The 22,740-nt window shown below is 35.2% G+C and overlaps 1 non-coding gene across 1 annotated transcript; it reads left to right on the top strand.

Moving 5' to 3' along the window:
• Nucleotides 1-14,674: 14,674 nt before the first annotated feature.
• LOC141523253 (U6 spliceosomal RNA) lies at nucleotides 14,675-14,781 on the top strand. Its single transcript, XR_012478436.1, has one exon. It is a non-coding gene; the product is annotated as a U6 spliceosomal RNA (small nuclear RNA).
• Nucleotides 14,782-22,740: the final 7,959 nt, after the last annotated feature.

Raw genomic sequence — 22,740 nt, 5'->3', positions numbered from 1 at the left:
TGCTGATCAACTCAATCAGCCCTTTCCTACTTTTCCTTATCTGTTAAATGAGGTGGGTGGAATAGATCCTTTCCAGCTCTAAGACTAAGATCCTTTGGATTTGTGATCTCACTGTTGTGGATGAACTCTTCAGTGACCTGTCCATCTTGCATATTCTAGTTCATGTTCTATAAATTCTCCACAGTAAGTCATATAAGGTTAGTGCCTTCCTTAAATCCCTAAACAGTGTGTGGCTAACAGTAAGAGGTTGTCCGTTGACTCTTTCTAGTTGTTTCTTTCTGGTTTAGTCCCTTTTTTCCAGTCATATTTTTTAATAATATCATTTATGCTTGGGGGGTTTTCCCTGCACAATTCTTCATTGGTAACATCTTGAAACTCACTCATGCCCATTATGCATCTCTCTCCATTTCCCTTTGGTAGACTACAATTTTAATTCTTCAGATATTTTTAAGGAAAAAAATGTGAGAAATAGTCCTGAAAAGATAGGTTGGAGCCAGAGTTGTGATATATTACATCCAAGAGACAATCAGGAGTCACTAGAACTTCTTGAGCAGAGTTGAGGTATGGTCATTTAAAGTGCTTTTTTTAGTAACTCATTCTTCTGGAATTAGTCCAAATCATTAAAGAGAAAATTGAATTCTTACCTGAATTTTTCAGAGAAATACCTCAATTCTTGGCTTTGCCCTGGCTGTAAAGATCTGTCCCAAAGGAACAATGTTCCCCTTGCCCTTAATAGAGAGGTTGGAAGGAGTAGGATGGAATAGGAAACAGTGACTGACATGAAAGAGCCTAGAAATATTCCACAAACATTTCTCTGTTCTCATTTTTCTTGACTATTTCTTCCTCTTTGAAACTTTCTCATTTCTTGGCATCTATAACATTAAATAATTCTTCTCTCTCTCTCTCTCTCTCTCTCTCTCTCTCTCTCTCTCTCTCTCTCTCTCTCTCTCTCTCATTAATTGGCTCCTATTTTCCTCCTGGATTGTAATTATAAGCATTTTCTAAGCATCCAGCCTTGGATTTTCTTGAGGAATTCACTCATTTTCATGGCTTCAACTATTACTTATTACTATCTACAATGGCATCATTTATTCCCATTCTTTATCTTTAATGGCCTAGATATTTTCAGTTTAATGACAAACCATCAACTCAAAATGTCTGAAGTCAAATTCATCTTTTGTTTCCCAAGTGTAGTTTCCTTCACAATTTCTTTGTCAGTGGTATCACTATTCTCCCAATATGTTAGACTGAAAAGGTTGGACATAATTTTGACTTAGTCCTCTCTTTTATCCTTTAGATGCAGATTATCACCAAATATTTAAAAAAATTTTTTATCCAAAATATTATCAGTTCCTTGCAGACTGTCAGACTTTTGTTTTTGTTCATATCTGGGTACTCCAGGTGTGGAAACAATCTACAAAAACACAGATTAGTAATTTTTAATCTCAGTGAGTTATCTGAGAAACAAATATATATGTATGTACATATGCATGGATATCTATGTATGAATACATACACACATGTATAATATGTGTCAGAGGTAGGACCTAAATTCCACAATTCAATTTAACTCAACAAAAATTTATTTAGTGTTTACTGAGTTCCTCGGAGCATAACTTTATACAAGGAGTTGAGTCAAAAGGCCAAAAAGGAATAGTATCTACCCTCAAACAGTTTATTTATGATTGAAAGAAAATGATATAAATAAGTAAACATAATATATGCATTTGTAATATACATACCCTATATGTGTATATACAGACATGGATGATATGTATTCATATACATTTTATGGTTGCTCAGTTGTTTCAGCCATGTCTGGCTCTAAAGGTTTTCTTGGCAAAGATACTGAAGGGGTTTGCCATTTTCTTCTCCAGTATATACATAAATACATATTCTTATATGTATACCCTTATTAAAAACATATGTATAATTTATATTACCTTTTTTTTTTGTTTTTGCAAGGCATTGGGGTTAAGTGACTTGCCGGAGGTCACACACAGCTACTGTCTGAGGTAAGATTTGAACTCGGGTTCCCCTGACTCCAGGGCCAGGACTCTATCCACTGCACCACCTAGCTGCCCCCCCCCCCCAATTTATAGTAATTTTGAGAGTAGGAAGAGCTAAGAAATTTAAGTATAGATAGTTAGCACCCAGCATTATGGGGGTTCAGGAAAGGCTTCATCTAAAAGGTACCCCTTGAATTGAATCCTAAAAGAGCTAAAAGATGCAGAGGTAAGGAGGGAAAACATTCTAGACACAGGGATCAACTTGTATAAAGATATGAAGGCAGAGATACAATGTTGTATATAGGTAAAAAAGTAGACCAGTTTGACCAAGGTGTAGGGTGCATGTGGAGGAAAAATGGCAAGTTAGAGTAGAAAAATATATTTAAAACATTGTGATGAGTTTTCAGTGACAAGCAGGGGAATTTATATTTTATCTTAAAAAACACAAGGAACTTATGAAGGTCCTTGAGTAAGAAAATGACATGTCAGACCTGCTCTTTAGGAATATGGAAACCTTGCAGAGGATGGATTAGAGAGGCAAGAGACTGGAGACAAGGACATCAATCAGGAGGTAATTTCATAGGTCCAGGCAAGGGTTGTTAAGGTCTTGGACTAAAGTGAGAATGGAGAAAAGGGGACATAATGAAAGATGTTATAAAGGTAATGTCAATAGGATTTGGAAAATGGTTAATCATGGTCATTTAAGGGAGAGTGAAGAGTCAATGTCAACTTCAAGTTTTTAAATGTGAGTGACTAAAAAGATAATGGTACTCTTTCCAAGAAGGAAAAATTAGGAAGAAGAGTGATTTGAGAGGGATCTTCCTTACTCCAAGGCTCACCCTTTAACCACTATACCATGTGACCTCTCTTTGAAAGAAAAATCTTCTAGAAATACTTATTATGACATGGCCACTTTTTATTAGGAATGAAGGCTAAACTCATCTGCATGGCTTTCAAAGTCATTCATAATTTGGATTCTCTACCTATTCAATCTTCTTTTGTACTGGATCTCAACAGTCATTGTTTGCACAGTCTTCTCAATAACCTATAAATGCAATGTGCTATATTATTATTATTATTTGGGATTTACTTCACCCTTTGGAATGAGTTCTCTGCTTCCCTCAGTTTAATGAAATATTATTCCCTTACTTTTCAAGACCTAGTTTAAATTTTACCTCTTTCATGAAGTTTCCAACCATGATTCCAATATTAATTCAACTCTTCTCTGAACTCCCAGTGTTTAGCATCCTCAATGAATATCTCATAACTAATTAGGAGAGGCATTATTATTATTATTATTATTGTTATTTTCAAAAGCAAAAACAACAAAACTACTGTTAATACTATTTCACCACCACTACCATCACCACCACCTCCACCATCATTACTACTAAGATGATGATGACTGATCCTATGATTTTATTGATATAGGGAACCACCAGATGCTGAAACTCTACCAGTACAATATCAGTTGAACAAAAACAGGAGTTTTAAAAGCCTAGTGACTTGCCCAGGGTAACACAGGCAGTATATAAGAGGTAACATTTGAAACCAGGTATTCTTGGCTCTTAGGTAAGTTTTCAATCTACTGCACCATGAAATCTCTCTTCACAATTAGTTAGTGCTAGTAGATTGTTCAAGTGTACTAATCTTATCTCTTAATTATGTTTCTTCAGAGTCAGGCCATATATTAGTTATATTTATCTTACTACTACAGCATTGAGCACATATTTGGCACTGAAATATTTGTTGATTGATTGTTAGCTTCCCTATTCTCAAAGGCAACCCTAGCAAATCTGAAACTCCAGCTCTGTAGAAAAATAAAAGAAATCTCATTGGTAATCACATTAAAACAACAACAGAACTAAAAATCAACCCCACGATGGCATTTTATAGATCAGAGTTTGCAAAGCAAGTCCTACAGAGGGTGGTTGTTTCTTCAGCATTATTTCTGTAATTTGGGTAGCTGTTTCCAGATGAATGGTAGTATTTGGTTCATATATTACAGGGTTTCTGAGTCAGCAGGGTCACCTTTCCTACTTGAATGAGAATTTTCACCAAGATGTTCCTAACAAGTGATCCATCAGTGTCTGTTTGAGTTCTCTAATAAAAGGGAATTTACTACCTCCTATAGTCCTTACTTTATAAAGTTTTCACTTAGTATTTGTTAATTTAATAAATAATAATAATAATAATAATAGTATCTAAATAGCAATTTAAGATTTACAAAGCACCCTACATACATTATCACATTTCATCCTCACAAGTAACTCTGGAAGACAGGTATTTTTATAACCTCTGTTTTGCAGATGAAGAAACTTGTCAACCCCTTAGGAAATATCTGAGGCCAAATTTGAACTCATCTTCTTGATTTCAAGTCTAGCACACTATCTACTGCAATACCTAGTTATCTATAATATGAATGAAATGTTTCCTGATTTCTCTCGTGGGCAAACAGGAACAAAAAAATGATGTCTAGTCATACACTGAGTAGAGGGCAACTAGGTGATGTAGTAGGTAGAGCACCAGCTCTTGAGTCAGGAGGACCTGAGTTCAAATGTGACCTCAGACACTTAATACTTAACTAGCTGTGTGACTTTGGGCAAGTCACTTAACCCTGATTGCCTCACATCTGAGGCTCAGTCATACTGATTCATATTTGCCTCTAGACCCACATGGCTTCAGAGGAGAAAGTGAGGCTGATGACTCAGCACATATTCCTTCCCCTCATCCCCCCAACTAAAATCCCATTCACTTGCTTGTCATGGCATCACTTCTCTGAAGTCATGGTCTTCTTTGAGAATGGAAAGCAAACATCATCATCAAGAGCAGATTCAAGATCTAAAATACAAAATCTTTTAAATTCCCCCATTCCTTTAATCACATCACATGGGTGGTATCTACAGAGGATCCTTTCTCTGACTCTTACTGAGTTCCTTGCTGAAATACCTTGCAACACCACTACCACCCCTAATTCTGGCATTCCAGCAAAATCTAGGTAGTAGGTTAAAGGCTAGGGTCCCTTGCTTAAAGTTAAAACAATTGATCTTAATGTCATTGAATTAGGGTAGTATAATGGAAATAAAAGCCACTGATTCTGGAAATCAGATGTCTGGATTCAAATTTTACCATTTTGTCACATTTCACTCTTATTAACCTGTGCAAACTTGGACAAATTATTTAACCTCTTTGCTTTTCAGTTTCCTTATTTATAAAATGATAAAGTTAAACTAAATGTCTTCTCAAGTCCTTTCTAGCTCTATATTTATAATCTCATGCTTTTCATATTGTACTCTCAGTTTTGGACCCCTACTTCCCTATATTCCCAACTTCACTTTGGAAGGGATCTCTGCTATGCATGACCAACCCTCTTTCTCTCCCTCATTTTAATACAGGGTGATAGATAGGAGAGATCAAACTACAATGACTGACTTTCCATCACACATAAATGCTTAGTTCAGCAGGACTAGACTTTTCCCAAGATATATACAAAGAAAAGAATCATCCCTTATGCTTTTTTGTTACCACATCTTTTAAGGGGCAGTTAGATGGCCCAGTGTATTGTCATGAAGATTCCTCTTCCTGAGTTCAAATTCAGCCTTGCTGTTGCTGCTGATGTTCTCAAAGAAAAACCATGACATCAGGGAAATGATGCCATGACAAGCATAGAAATTGGATTTCAGTGATGGAGTGCTGTGCTAAGTCACCAGTTTCACTTTTTCCTCCCAAGTCATCTGGATCCAGTAGCCAGATATGAATTAGAATGACTATAGATGGCCCTGGATATGAGGGAATCCAGCCTTAGACACTTACAAACTGTGTGACTCTGGGCAAGTCACTTAAGCCTGTTTGTCTCAGTTTCTTCTTCTGTAAAATGAATTGGAAAAGGAAATGGTAAACTACTCCAGTATCTTTGCCAAGAAATCTCCAAAAGGGGTCACAAAGAGTTGGACATGACTGAAAAACAACTAAGCAACAAACCATATCTTCTAAACAACAAAAGCATTAATATTTAAATTATATCGATTTTCTAAATATAGACATGATATTTATAATTTAAAGTAAGATCAAAGGAAATATAGACTTTTTTTTTTTTTTTTTTAGGTTTTTGCAAGGCAAATGGGGCCACGGCCACACAGCTAGGTAATTACTGTCTGAGGCAGGATTTGAATTCAGGTACTCCTGACTTCAGGATCTGTGCTCTATCCACTGCACCACCTAGCTGCCCCCGAAATATAAACTCTTAAATAAAAATGTGTATTTTTTCACATTAAACTTCCAACACTTGTCAATTAATAATTGATTATAACTGCATTTTCCCAGGTCTAAGTAGAAAACAGACCAATTCATTCTAAATCTAAACCAGATGGATCTCATTCATTCTAAGAATTCTTTGGATAGTTAGATAGATAGAAACATAGATACGGAATGTTTTTGTTGAGTGCAAGGTACTACACTAATTGTTGGGAATATACATATAAGCAAGAGAGACTCCAGGCCCTCAGGGAATTTGCATTGTTTATTGGGGGATGACAACACATGGTTGGTTCTTGTCCTTCCTTTTTGAAGAAGACTAAAATTATCACTAAAATCATCACTACATTTGAGACAAATCACGGTTTGTCGGACTAATAAGAACTAGGAAAACTCTGCCATAGTTGGGCACAAATAATCTATGTGAACAAACACCTGGGGTGCTTACTCTAAACTTCTGTATCTCATGTTTCCTTTGAGCTGCTTCAATTCTGCCTTCCCCATAGATTACAGCATGTCATGCTGGGTGGTCCTGTGCCAGTGTCTTCCAAGCTATACAATCAATTCTAAGGTTCTTAAGAGGAAACCTTCAGGTGTGTTGGTATTGCAATTTCTGACCTCCCTGTGAGCACTTGCCCTGTGTGAGTTCTCTATAAAATAGTCTTTTTATTTAGCAAGCATACTTCTGGCATTCTAACCATTGTAATTTTGTTCTCTGTAGTAATGTTCAAAGGCTTGGCAGTTTAGCTCAAGAAAGGACCTTAGTATCTGATATCTTCTCCTGCCAGGTGATCTTCAGAATCTTCCTAAGACAATTTAAATGGAAACGATTCAGTTTCTTGACAAGGCACTGATAGACTCTCCAGGTTTCACAGGCTTACAGCAATGAGGTCAACACAATGCCTCTGTGGACCTTCAGTTTGGTAGTCAATCTAATACCTCTTCTTACCCAAACTTTCTTTCTGAGCCTCCCAACTACTGAGTTAGCTTTGGCAATGTGAGTGTCAACCTCATTGTCAATGTGTGCCTCCCTGAAAAGGACACTGCTTGTAAAATACTAGATAGGAGGTATTCGTATCAATTCTAGAGTACTCATTTTCTCTCCATTTAGTGTATAATTAATTTTTTTTTTTGCTAAATTAGAGGAAGATTTCCCATACTTTATGGGTTCTCCATCTTTCTTCAAATTACAAATAATAACAATAATAGCTGACTTAAAGGGCTTTCACACTTATAAAATGCTATAATTCTTTATTTCATTTGAGCAGAAGCAGAAAGATGGGAAAAGATAAGAACATATGACTTCCTTTGGGCTTCATGAGATCTTATGATGTTATTTTTCCAGTCAAGAAAAGGCTGTTCAAGCAGTTAAATGAAATGGAAGGACTTCTGGGCAAGGAGGTAGGAGACACTTGGGTTCAAATCTCATTTCAAACACTTCTTAATTTTATGTCCATTTTTCCAATTGCAAAATAGGGATAACATTTATAGTGTCTCCCTCAAAGGATTATTGTGAGAATCAAATAAAATAATATACTATGCAAATATAAATTTTTATTATTCCTCATTAGCTTCTCCTGGCTTTTAAAGTATAATCTTGTATATAACTTAATTTATATCAATTTGCACAACATTATGCATTAAACTAACAGAGGAAGCTTATTATTATTTCAGAGTCTGATTAAAAAAATTTGTCTTGAATTTTCTCTTAAATAGAATAGAAGAATTTTTAACAAATACACAGTAGGTTTTCTTTCAGTGAAATTCCTGGAACTTGACCTAATTGACCAATGTACTAACCTTATCTGGAATAGTCCTTTGACTAGCTGAATGGGCTACACCCAAATTCTAAGAATCCATTAGACTATACAAGACAAATAGAAGTGTCAACATACTTTGAAAGGAATTATTAGTAATGCAAATATAAAATGGCTTTTATTTAAGCCATAGTACAGTATAATAAAAAGGGCAATATATTAAGAGGCAGATCAATTAACCAAAAACATTTCCAAAATTTTCACTATTCTCAAGGCACTGTTCTAAATTCTGGATCAGGTTTCTGGTTGCCATTGCAATATTTTAGTAACTATGTGACCTTTATAAATCACTTAAAATTTCTAGGCTCTAACTGCCTTATCTGTGCAATTAGGCTAACTATACTTGAAGTGGAAAAAGGCAGGGCATGGAATCAGACTTTTTTTTTGAAGTCTCTTCTGAATTAAAAAAAACCTCATATTTGTATAATTCATTAAGATTTACAGTACATTTAATTGTATGTTCATGGATAATTTCTCCATCTGCAGAATGGGGTGATAATATTTATGGTGCCTACCTCAAAGGATTGATGTAAGGATCAAATAAGATAATGGATTATGCAAATATAAACTTTTATTTTCTTCAGTAACCCTTCCTGACTTTTTAAACTAATTTATATCAGGGGTGGCTAGGTGGTGCAGTGGATAAAGCACCAGCCCTAGAGTCAGGAGTACCTGGGTTCAAATCCGGTCTTAGATACTTAATAATTACCTAGCTGTGGGGCCTTGGGCAAGCCACTTAACCCCATTTGCCTTGCCAAAATAAAACCCTCAAAAAAACCCCCCTCAAAATTAATTTATATCAATTTGCTTAATATTATGCATTAAACTACCAGAGTAGGTAGTGAAAGAATAATTATTCCTGTTCTCTAGATGAGTAAACTGAGTTTTGAGAGACTGAATGACTATTGGCCAAAAAACAAGGCAGGATTTGAAGCCAACTTCCTGAATTTTAAATTCAACACTTAATCTGCCAATGATTTTATGAGATAAGCAAAATAAATCTAAGCTCAAATTAATTGTGAGATCATTCTGAGACATTTAGGCTATTAGATTATTTTAAAAGGCTGTAGAACCAGTTCTCATTCGGATTTGAAATTTGTTTATCCTGCTTAGAACTAATATTACTAATAGTTTTGGGCACGCTGTAGTATTTCCTGCTGGGGAGCAGGGGTTGGGAAGAAGGTTGAGATGTGCCAGTGATCAAGATATTCTGGGTCATGTCTAATTCAGGCCAGATTAACTTCAGGCTCAAGATTAAAATGCAATGAGACACTCAGGACCCATAAAATATAATAAAAATGACTTTACTAGAATGAAATCCAAAAAGATACAGTTCTCAATGTTGAAAGTATACCAACCAAGATAAAATGCTATACTCTTCTGATCTCCATGGTCACCATGGAAATCAGCAATGCTATGACAGAAAGACATTCCACCAAAACAATAAATATTCTACTAAAACCTTTGATACCAATTTTCTTTGGGCTGAGTCTTTTGTTTCTCAGAACCAAGGTACCCAAGCCAATGAGAAACCCAAGAAGAGCCTTCCTACCCTCCTAAAGGGGAATTAGCTTAGCTTATATAGTATAGATCCTTTTCTTAGCTAATAAGGAAATCATCAGGGCTGGGAAAATTCCCTCACCCTTTTTGGGGAACAAAGGGTAGGGTCTGATCTGGGATCCAAGCATTAAACCAGAGGTTAGACAAATTCATGAATCCCATTTTCTTTTGAATGTTAAAAACCAATGAAAGCAAAAAGCTGAAATTAAGAGTGTCAGTTTCATACCAAGGAAGGCCCACCCAGAATCTGGAGATATGTGAATGGGTAAGCTGGCAAAATAAGTTGGCATTTTATGGAAATTATATATGTTCTCTGCTCCTGTCCTTCCCTCATGCCCCATCTTGTCTTATATTTGTCAATTAGGCTATGTCCTTTTCATGGAGTTATTTGCAAATAGACACAGTTCTGCATATATATACATATATGTATATATGTATATATACAATAATATTTACAATGGTAACACTAATGATTTATGTTTCTCAGAGTGGTTATAGGTCAGCTGTATTGTCTTGTTTAGCTCCCCTTGGGGAAAATGGCACATTTTTATGCTATGACCAAAACAAGGAAACTATGGTGAAGACTTAACACAGATCAGAAGCCACTTTTCTTTAGGAGATTCTCACATATCTTTTGGAGATAAAACTCAAGATCTTGATTTAATTAGCACTATGTTCTCTTCAAATGGCAGTGACTCCAGTGCGGAAGGGGAAAATGAGAGGAGCATCAAAGGGTCATAGATCTAGAGTTTGAAGAAGACTCAGAAGTTATTTAGTACAGTGGGCGTCAAATTCAAATAGAAAAGGATTCCTATGTGCTGTGTAATGACTTCTTGTTCAGTTGTTTTACAATCCTGTCCAACTCTTTATGACCTCATTTTTGAGTTTTCTTGGCAAAGATACTGAAGTAACTGGACATTTCCTTCTCCAGCTCATTTTACAGATGAGGCAAACAAGGTTAAGTGATTGCCCAGGATCACAGAGCTAGTAAGTCAGATTGAAGTCAAATTTTAACTCAGGTCTTCCTGATTACAGGCTTGGAGCTCTATTCATACACCACCTAATTGGCCTGTATAATAACTTAGAAAAATCATAAATTAATATTGCCCTTATTATGTTTTCATTTATTATATTTTTTAAAAAAATTTTACTTTAAGGCAGTGAAGTGACTTGCCCAATGTCACACAGCTAGGCAATTATTATATTATATTATTGGAACTTAGGGCTTATATTATATCATATTTTCATTTATTTTCTTTTTTTTAAATTTTATTTTAAGGCAGTGAGGTTAAGCAACTTGCCTTAATGTCACACAGCTAGGCAATGAGTAAGTGTGAGAGGTCAAATTTGAACTCAAGTCCTCCTGATTCCAGGGCCAGTGATCTGTCTGCTGTTTTACCTAACTGCCCCCATTTATTTTCTTACACATTTTCCAAACACATTTTAATCTGCTTTAAGCCTTAGTCTGGAGTTTTGTGAACTGTTTACAGACCAAGCTAGTGAAATTGCCTCTGAATTCTTTTTTTTTTGAAATCTTTTAAAAAATCTTTATTTCTTTAAGGCAATGGGATTAAGTGACTTGCCTAAGGTCACATAGCTGGCAATTATTAAGCATCTGATATAGGATTTGAACTCAGGTCCTCCTGACTCCATGGCTGGTATTCTATCCACCCGACACCTAGCTGCCCCCTTGTCTCTAAGCTCTAGTCTAACCCTCTCATTTTATAAATAAGGGAACTGAATTCAGAGAGGTTAAGTAGTTTACTCAAGGTTGCATGGATAGTAAATGGTAGAGCTAGTATTGAAAGTCCTAGGTTCCAAGACTTCTTATTTACGATTTCAGTTCCAACATTCTTTCCAATGTATGATGATGCTTCTTCAGGCTGGAGTTTGAAGAAAATTGTCTCTTGGGAATCCAGATATTATGTCCTGATGAATAATTTTATTAAAAACAACCAGAATTGGGGCAGCTAGGTCATGTAATGAATAGAGTACTGGCCCTGGAATCAGAAGAACCTGAGTTCAAATCTGAACTCAGACACTTAATAATTACTAACTGTGTGACCCTGAGCAAGTCACTTAACCCCATTGCCTTGCAACCCACCCCCCAAAAAGCAATCAGAATTAAGGAAAAATATAGCAATGTTAAAAATTAAACCTTTCAAAAATCTCCTGCAGGGTTTCTAAATGTGGTTTCTGTGAATTTGTGCTTAAAAAAATATTATGATTGTAGTATCTCAATATAATTGATTTTATGCATTTTAAATAGTCTAAAAACAGGTCTACAGGCTTAACCAGTGTTACAGGGGTTCATTATGCAAAAAAGGTTAAGAACCCCTACCCTACCTCAAATTATTCTTTTCTATAAATGGTGCTACCATCTTCTTGGTTTCTAGGTTTGTAACCTTAAAACCTTTCCACTCACCCCACACCAGTCAGCTGCTAAATATTTTTCCTTTTTACCTCTGCAGTCTCTAGTTAGCAATATCCTTCTTTCTTTCGACAGTGAGGTCTGTGTTCAAGCCTCAACTCATCTCACTTGGACTATTATAATATCTTCCTAATTTGTCTACCTGCTTCCAGTCTATCCTTTTTTTTAACTTTCATGGATCTGTTTGGGTAATTTTCATAATTCTACTTCTTGATCTTAGAATTTTAGAACCTTCATAATCTGGTTTTATCCACTCTGCTCTGAATTATCTCACACTACTCCTTTTCCACAGTTTACATTCCCCTAATCAAAGTAGACTTCTTTCCATAACCTCTCCCAATCCTGCCTTTTCCTCTCTCCTTGCCTTTATCTCCTCTCTGGAATAAATTTCTCCCATCTTCACCTGTGGAAAATCCTCCCTTTTTTTTCCCCCAGCCCCAATTCAAATGTCATCTCTTCCATCAAACTTTCTCTGTCTCCCAGAAAAAAATAATATTAATCTCTTCAAATATCTCTTAGCTGTTTACTTAAATCTCTCCCTTTTACACTTGCTTCTTACACTTGAATCATAGTTCATAGTAAACTCCTTTAGAAAAAAATGTGAGTGAATATTTTTTTATTTCCATTCACCTAGAACAATACCTTTAATAGTAGGTACTTAAATATTTGCTGAATGACCTAATGAATTAACAAATTATGCTCAGATTTCTGAGAAAAAAAGAAAACTAAAATATTATTTGGTCAAAAAGCAAATAAATCAAATAGTTTGCTTCAATACTTTAAAAGATCTGTGGTTTATAATCACATATTTGCAGTTCTTAGAAGAGACCTAGCACAGTGTCTGACATATAATAGATAATAAATATTTATTGATTCCAACACCTTCATTTTATTTATTTAGTTTTAAAAATTTATTTATTTTGAATTTTACAATTTTTCCCCTATTCTTGCTTCCCTTCCTCCATCCCCCATAGAAGGCATTCTGTTAGTCTTTACATTGTTTCCATGGTATACCTTGATCTAAGTTGAATGTGATGAGAGAGAATCATATCCTTAAGGAAAAAAAAAATAAAGTATAAGAGAAAGAAAAATTACATATAAGATAATTTTTTAAAAATTAAAAGTAATAGTCTTTGGTCTTTGTTCAAACTCCACAATTCTTTATCTGGATACAGATGGCACTCTCCATTGTAGACAGGCCCAAAATTGTGCATGATTGCTGCACTAATGGAATGAGCAAGTCCATCAAGGTTGATCATCACCCCCATGATGCTGTTAGGGTATACAATGTTCTTCTGATTCTGCTCATCTTACTCAGCATCAGTTCATGCAAATCTTTCCATGCTTCCCTGAATTACCATCCCTCCTGGTTTCTAATAGAACAATAGTGTTCCATGACATACATATACCACAGTTTATTAAGCCATTCCCCAATTGATGGACATTCACTTGATTTCCAATTCTTTGCCATCACAAACAGGGCTGCTATGAATATTTTTGTATAAGTGTTGTACATAATCTCTTCAGGGTATAGACCCAGTAGTAGTATTGCTGGATCAAATGGTATGCAATTTTTGTTGTCCTTGGGCATAATTCCAAATTGCTCTCCAGAAAGGTTGGATCATTTCACAGCTCCACCAACAATGCATTAGTGTCCTAGATTTCCCACATCTCTTCCAACATTGATCATTATCCTTTCTGGTCATGTTGACCAGTATGAGAGGTGTGACAAACCCTTCATTTTCTATAAATGTTAAACTGAGGTCCAGAGAATTTACATGACTTGTCTAAGGTGGTAAGTAGCACAATTAGACTTCTTATGAAGGCTGTCTACCAAGGAAACCAAGGATAATAAATAGCTTATTTCAGTATTTCTCAAAAAGGAAGTTAATTGACCTGTGACAATCACAGGGGAGTCTTTCTCTTAGTCATTGCTAACAAGATTCTTGTCAGAGACCTCTTTAATAGATTGATCCTTCACCTGGAAGATGGCCATCTATCCAAGAGCTAGTGTGACTTCAGAAAGGGTCAAGGATCAGTTGATATGGTATTTGCTGCCCAACAATTCCAGGAGAAATGCCAGGAGTAGAACAGAGGTCTGTACAATGTTTGTCAGTCTGACCAAGGTCTGATACTTTCAGTCGTGAGTGTTTGTGGAAGAACATGATAAAATTTGGTTGCTCAGAGTTCATCAGTATTGTATGACAGTTCCATGACGGTATGCTTGTACTGATTCTGGATAATGCATAGCCTAGCTTCTTGAGCTTTCCCAGTCACCAGTGGAGTGAAGCAAGGCTATGTGGTTGCTTCTTTTTAGTATGCTTTTTAGTATGATGTTAGCAATGTTGTCTCATGTCTTCAAGAGGATGAAAATGATATTAAGGTCAGCTATTACACTGTTGGTAAATCATTTAACTTGAAAAGACTGCTAGCCAAAACTAAAGTGGAGGAAGAGTTGGAAGGTAACTTTATTCATAGGTGATTTTGAACTCAATTTAGACTCTGAGGCTGAGATACAATAGTGATGGGTCGATTATCCGACACTTGAGCTAATTTTGACCTGACAATTAACATAACAGAAAACAGAGGTTCTCCACCAGCCAGTGATCGCTTCGGCAGCACATATACTAAAATTGGAACGATACAGAGAAGATTAGCATGGCCCCTGCGCAAGGATGACACACAAATTCGTGAAGCGTTCCACCAGCCAGCACTGCACTATAACATTATGTGGAATCATCAGTTTCAGCAAGTGGAGAAATTTTGAATGCTGTGGATAATAACTTCCCTTACATTGGCAGTATACTTTTTCAGGGATGTCCAGATAGGCTGAAACATGCATTACCAGAGGTAGCTCAGATTTTGGGAAGCTCCAAAGGAAACTGTGGAAGAGAATAGGTACACTCCAAACAATCTACAAAGCTTGTTGTGTTGACCTCTTTATTATATGACTGTGAATCCTGGACAGTCTACCAGCAGCATGCCAGGAAACTGAATTTTTTCCATTTGAAATATTTTAGAAAGATTCTAAAGGTACCATTCACTGAGATTCTTTCTCAAACTGTGATGCCAAACAATCAAACTCTACTGCAGAGTGCATCTCTGAAAGACTGGCCATGCTGTTCCACATCAAATACACTTTTTCCTAAAAGATGATTTTAAGGAGAAATCACACAAAGCAAGCCCTCACACAGAGGTTAGAAGAAGTCATATAAGGACAGTGTCAAGATCTCTCTGAAGAACCTTGAGGCATGAGAGATCCTGGCACAGGATTACCCAGCAAGGCATATCTGCATCAAACCAGAGCTTCTACTTTATGATTAAAGCAGAATTTCAATAGCTCAAAAGAAATACAAAATGCCCAAATTCAAACACATCTACACTCCAAAAATTCAGATGGACTTATTTGCTCCCAATTTCTGGAAGAGCCTTCAAACATTGTATTAGTCTGATCAACCACAATTGGAAACATACCTTGAGCCCAACATAGTGATATCATTTTAGTCCTCTTCAAGCACAAAGAACAACAACCAATAATTTGAGTCCATTTGTCTGAGTCTATCAATTATAGAACATAAACCCTTTTCAAGGGCCAAAAGTCTTCATCATCTGATCAACTTTTACAAATTCTCTGGTCCTCAGATTACAGACAAGGTTTGTATCTATTTTGTAAAATCTACCAGAGCTTGGGCATAGTCTCCAAAGAACCCTTGACCATCTCTATACCTTGATAAAATATTTGAGTGCAACTTTGTGAAGGAATAAATAGCTTATGAAAATAAAAATATCAAAGGAAGCAAAATTGTATTCTGGATGATTATCAATATTTTCATTTTTTAGTTCTCTAACTCCCATTTCAATCTACATCCAAAGACCAACCATGGCCTCCGTGATTTAAAAAAGATATGCATTTTCTCTGGGTTTTAATAGTGTGAAATACTTTTTTTTTAAACTGAGTTTAGTCAAGACTGAAGATTCCTTGACCATCAAAAGTAGTGATGAATTCTTATTTGATATGATATGCCAGCACTAATTTAGAGTTTTTCCTTAGGCTCTTTTTACTTTCTTATTCTCAGGGGGAAAGTTGACATTCTGTGAACACAAAAGATGATTCAAATATTCAGTGACACCCTTCTATCTTGTTACTGATTATAGTTAGAAAGCTGGAGGTAATGTGTTTAAAGATTATAAACAACAGGAAGAATCTTGTAAGCTTACAATGCAAATGAACAGGAAAAATTATAGTGGGATATTTTGGAGTTGTGCAAGAATGTGCCAATCACCAAACCTTAATGTGTATTTGCATAAATTAGAGCCCCCTCCCCCCAAATGCTGGTGCAGTGAAATTAGAAATTCAACAGATGGTCTCCAAATAAAATATGTCTGGAAAATATGAGAACAATTATTCCTTGGCTTTTCTAAAAGTAAAAGGGTGAATAATCAAGTGCAGTTTGAATGATTCTTTCGAAGTCATCCAAATCATTTTGTTAGACCACCAGGGGGAGTGAGCTTGATTCCAGGCAGCTTCTATTGAAAATCAAGGTCGTTGGCTCGTTAAAAGAAAAAAAAATTGAACCTTTAGAGACAGCAGGTTATTTGGAAGAACCTGTGTGACAAGAGAAATAGAAGGCATAGTCCCTACCCTAGAAAAGTTTACAGTTAATCTCTATTAACTTCATATAGATGCAATTGCCTACAAATAATTTTAGCAGGTTTTCATAATTCATTGTAGCTGAAAGTCTCAGCAAAGTTCAAAATGATCAATCAACAAACCTTGGTCTTACAGAGAGAAAAAAGTAAGTGCTTCAGAGACAACTTGTCCATGAAAGGTCCAAAAAAGTGATGCCTGATCAGGCTCTCATTGAATCTTATATCTTATACTCTTCTTTTCTCCTCTTGTAAAACTTGATTATAATTATTATATTATAGTATTTGAGGAACATTATGTTATTATTTATTTATATTAGTGTATGATGTCTATTATGTTTATTATTCATATGTTTATTATTATATGCCATTTACTATGTTTATTATATGTTATTATAAGCAATTATATTCTTGCTCTGCCTTGTTGTTTTGTTATTTTATCATTCAGAAATGAAATTCATCCACAAGATGAATTTATGCCCCAAATGTCCCATATCTGCTATGTCACTTTTATGTACATGTGTGCTAGGTGGTGTAACACACAAATACAAAATCTTAGGTCTCTCTAGAAATCTAGAAGAGGAAATGACCTGGAGACTAAAATCATACAAAGCCTCTGAAGGAAAGAAAGAGTCACAAATCTGCACAGGAGTACCGCAGTCTGACCTTTGCTCCCAGAATAGAAATAGAGACTGTATTTTGAAGTACTATCCAGAAAGACTTTTATAATATTTTAGATCTTGTTAAAAACAAAGAGTAGATCATCTTTTTCAGGCAGTACCAGAGTTTGGCAGAAAGCAGACATTTAATAAATGGTTCCTTAATTGTGAAATATGAAGCTCATAGAGATGCTATCTAGATCTGATTTTATTGATACAGGGAAATACTGAGTGGACAAGCTCTAAATGTAGGTTGGCACTTTCTCTGCTCTTAGAGTCTTTAGAGTCTTGCCTGGAACGCTGAGGAGTCTTCCTGGCTTCAAGGTCGGCCCTCTATCCATTAGGAAGTGCTCCCTTCTTTAGCATTTTTTCTTCCAGATGCTAATATAATGTCTGGAATATGAGAGGCACTTAAATGGTTGATGAATTGTTTAACTGTTATACATGGAAGTCATGCAAGAAATATCATAAGTAATACTGAATTAGCTTTTAACTTTCAGCTTTTTATATTTTATCTGAGAAGGAAGATTCCTTTCCTACACCCTCCCCCCCTCCAAGGCCTGAACAAGACTTCTATCAGTCTATATTATATTTAATAAATGCTTGCTGACTTGATTTGACTCTCAGGGATATAACTACCCTGTGCCATGGGGGTCTTGTTACAGGGTGCTAACATGGAAGGGTCCCCAACTTTTCTTCTTTGATGGTTGAGCTAGATTTCATAGGGCTTGGAGGCATGGAAGAACAGGTAGGTAAAAGTAGAGCAATATAGCTCTTCTAAAATATCATGTCCCAAGATCATCATTCCCTTACTATTATGCTGATATGACTGCTTCTGTTTAGGGATAGGCTGCTGACACCTTTCTAGTCTGGGGAGCCATACCAGATATCCAGAATGCTAAGTGATGGCAATGTATGCTGATCTTGGTATGTCCCAGAATCCGTATCCGTAAGAGTAGACTGTTAGAGTAGAATCTGTGTCCTGTTAGAGTAAACTGCCTGAGGTGTCACCTGGCCTAGGAATCTGAGTCACTTGGGATATATAGAATCACCAGCAATGGAGGTACACAATGGCTCTATGGTACCCCAGAATGCCCTCCAACTTCCCCATATGGTCCAATTACTAGAATTCCCAGTTATGGTAAAAGATTATTTATAGTTCTGAAAACAAAATTAGAAAAACCATACAACTGGGTCTTTCTTCTCTTCATAAATTCTGTGTAACTTCACACTCCAAGTCATTTTGTCTTCTGACTCTCTGGAAGATCTCAGAATTTTGGATGTTTGTGCATTAAGTGCTTCAACATATGGCACATAAAGATGAGGTGGCAGCTAGTGGATAGTTTGGCACACTCTTTTTTTGGATTATAATGAACAAACAACAACAGCAAAGAACAGGGCAAAGAAAAATGAGCAGCATATACTGTGTCCCACCATATACTGTAAAACAAAAGGAATAGTTTAGTTCTGAGCAATCAAAAATGGGATAAAATTAATCTTAATTGATTTACTGTATTTTGTATCAATAGCAGAAAAACCAGTCTTTTTGGATCTTGTCTCTGAGGGTAGCCAGGATCTCATAAAAATCAAGTAAAACCTTGTTGTTTTTTTAAATTGCAATCCCTATCTGACTACCTTTAGTTTTCTCATCTGCTTTTCTTAAACATAATTAAATCCAGATTCCATCCAGTCAAATTAAGGAGGAGGTTGAAAAATAGTATAGATAATTCAACGAGTATTCTAGCCAGGAACACTTCCAAAATTCCAGAGCTGATTGTTTAACATCCGACTTTCCATTTGATTTCACAGTTCTAGTGCATATATCTCCTAGTTTGAAAAGTTGATCAATAAGAAAAAGAGGGATAGAGTATGTTGTCATTGACCCTTAGTTTCTAAGATAATAAAATTTAATCATATATTAACTCAAAATAATACTTTCTTTCCTTTGAGTTGAAAGTTTAATTTAGAAAGAAAGAAATGTATTGACTCTCCTTTTACTCATGGGAGTTTACTTTATTTACCATTTGGGATAGTAGAAGAGGTTGCCACAATTTCAATACTATTTGCACTATCTACCTCCAAGGATACAGAGTTTGGTAAAATGTAAAGTAATATATAAATGTGAGCTACTGCTTCTACTATTGTTATTTCCATTCAGTACAAGTATTCAATTCAACCATGATTCTATTCAAACTGCAGAAGCCCCTTGTGGACCTGATCCCAATGCAAATCAGAACAGAAGTTTTGTCCTGCTTCTTTTTCAACCTGGGCTATTTATTCTTCTTAGCCTAGTGGCACCTGTTATTGGAGGGTCACCACATTCATGTTGGAAATAGTGTGACCGCCAGATTGGCTCTAACCCCACTGCACCTCAGAACTCTCAAACTGAAGTGATTCAGCAATCTTACCTCTCCTAGGAGAAGGGACTATATATCACACTTTAGCTATCTAAAAAATTTTAAAGGTTTGAGTAAAAGATGGAAGAAAGGTCAGGTAATAGAGAATTAACTCAAAAGATTTGTATTATTCCTTAAAGTCCTTGGAGACATTAAAACTCAGAATGAGTTGACATTGTCAGGAAAGACTAACAACCAAAAAAAGGTTTTTGAAAAACTACATTGGGAGCAAGACCGAACAAAAAAGGCACCGTATCATTAATTAGAATAGATGGAAAGATTGTATGGGATGATGAAGAGAAGCAGACCTACTCTATGTTTTACTACTGTTTGTTTCATTAAAGAGTCTTTAAAATGGGAGGAACAAATTCAAAGGATTAACAGGAAGTTGGAACTCAAGATAACTGAGGAGATAAGATCAGAACATCTAGCTATCCTCAGGGAATACAAATCACCTGGCTCAGATAAATTATATCTTAAAGTCCTAAAAGAAATTATATACAAGAAAATCTGAAAGAATTAGAAGATAGGATTTCTGGGTAACTGACTGTGATCTTTGAAATATGAAGAATGGGAGAGATGCCACAGATCTGGATAAAGGCAACTGTTTTACTAATTTAAAAATAAAAATGGAAGACAGTAGAATCTTTAAATTCTAGGCCAATGAACTTGACTTCAATTTTTGGCCAAAATATAGAATACATAATCATAGGGGTAATTTGTGAGTAATTAGAGATGATTAAAAGTGGTGACTAAAAGTCAGAATGGTTTTGTCAAGAATAAAGCATGCAAGACTATTTCATTTTTTTGATAGTTGCTAGACTTTTAGATCAGTAGAATAATATTGTATTCAGAGACACTATTATAATGTTGTAGAATACAACAAATTTTCAAAAAAAGAATTATTTTTCCTAAACCAAAATTATTTCCCTTGTAATTTTTACTACATTGGTTTAGTTTGTACTAAAACTTTTTTAATTTTACATAACCAAATGTGGGCATTTTACTTCAGTGATCCCTATTATTTTACATTGTTGTTATTGTACAAATTGATCTGGCACTACTCACTTCAGTCTTTATCAGATATAGTTTTCCTGAATCTCAGCAATGGCCAAAATAAAGGGATGTGTAATATAAACAGAGGGCTGAATTGACTGCATGATCAAAACCAAAGGGCAGCCATTAATTGGTCAAGGTTGATTGGAGGGGAGGTTTCTAATCTGGCATTGCCCTTTAGTATTTAAACGCATTTTTTTTTTTTTTATCAATGCCTTGGACAAAATTTGTGAAATATTCTGTTTTGATTTTGAAAATTGCAGAGATCTTTTAAAGACTCCAAAAAGTCTTCTTTAAATAAGATCCATATTTTTATTTTATTTTTAGAATTCAGTTTTATTTCTGTTTTAGTTTTTAATTCTAATGTCTAGATGTAAAAATGTATTCATGTACATTGTAGAATAGGATAACATTATCTATTAAGCTGTGATTTTCTATTACATAGAGCTTACTTTTATTTCTTAGAATATAAAATTTTCATGTGATTTATAGTTTAATTCCTTCTTGATTTTTTTCTGTTCTTTTCTAATTTGTGGGGTAGGGGGGATCTTAGAGAACTCCTCCCCCCCTTTTCCCATTGAAAAATAAAGAAAAGGGGCAGGTAGGTGGTGAAGTGGATAGAGCACCAGCCCTTGAGTCAGGAGTACCTGAGTTCAAATCCGGCCTCAGACACTTAATAATTACCTAGCTGTGTGGCCTTGGGCAAGCCACTTAACCCCATTGCCTTGCAAAAACTAAAAAAAAAAACCTAAAACATAAAAAATAAAGAAAATAAAGAAAAGCAAAACTTTAGTAACAAGCATAACCAAGCAAAACAAAACCCTACATGTTCTTATCAAAAATGTACATATCATTCTGCCTCCTGAATCAATCACATGGCATTGTGGTTATTAAAATAATCAGTGTTCTTAAGTGTTTCAGTATTTTTCTTTACATTGTGTTATTGTATAAACTGATTTCCTGATCTACCCAATTTATTCTCTATTAGTTCATTATAAATTTTTCCCAATTTTCTCTGAAACCATTCCTTTCACCATTTTTATATGTAAAAATTTTCATAATATTGATATGCCTTAATTTATTCAGATATTCCCAGTTAATAGTACTCCCTTAGCTTATAGTTCTTCAAATATTTTTGTTTTGGAGGTACTTTTCCTTTTTGTCTGAACTCTTCTAAGCATAGACCAAATAGGAGTATTACTGAGTCAGAGGGTATGCACAATTCAGTGACTTTTGGGGTTTAGTTCCAAAATTCATTTTAGGAATGATTGAGCCAAGTGACAGCTCTACTAAAGGCATTAATTAATTTTCCCAGAACCCTCCCCCCAACATTTGTGATTTTCCTTTTTTTTTTTTTCCTGGTCATCTTTGATGGTTTGATGGTGTAGTATGAAACTTCAAAGGTGCTTTAATTTGCATATATCTAATTATCAATGATTTGTAGTATTTTTTAATATGGCTGTTGATAGTTTGGATTTCTTCCTGAAAATTGCCTATTCATCTCTTCTCCCCTTTGACCATTTACCAATTGAGAAATAGTTCTTAAAAATTCGAATTCCTGACATACCTTAGGAAGGAGACCTTTATCAGCAAAACTGTCTATGTTTTTTCCTAAATCAGAATTCTTTAACTTATAATTTTTATTATATTGATTTAGTTTGTGTGAAAATTTTATAATTTTATATAATCAAATGTGTACATTTTTCTTCCATGATTCTCATTATCCCTTGCTTAGTTATGAACTTTATATCATCCATAGATTTAAAAATAATTTTTCTTTGTTACTTTTATTTATGATGTGATCATTTATATATCTAAATCAGATGTCTAATTGAAGCTTATCTTATGACTTGAGGCACTGGTTTTACCTAATTTCTCCCAGACAGCTTTCCAGTTTCCCCAGCATTGGGT

Source organism: Macrotis lagotis, chromosome 4 (genome assembly GCF_037893015.1).
Source record: "Macrotis lagotis isolate mMagLag1 chromosome 4, bilby.v1.9.chrom.fasta, whole genome shotgun sequence".
In the NCBI taxonomy this organism is placed as follows: Eukaryota; Metazoa; Chordata; class Mammalia; order Peramelemorphia; family Peramelidae; genus Macrotis; species Macrotis lagotis.
The sequence above is the reverse complement of the archived record's forward strand: the minus strand, read 5'-3'. Positions and strand labels throughout refer to the sequence as shown.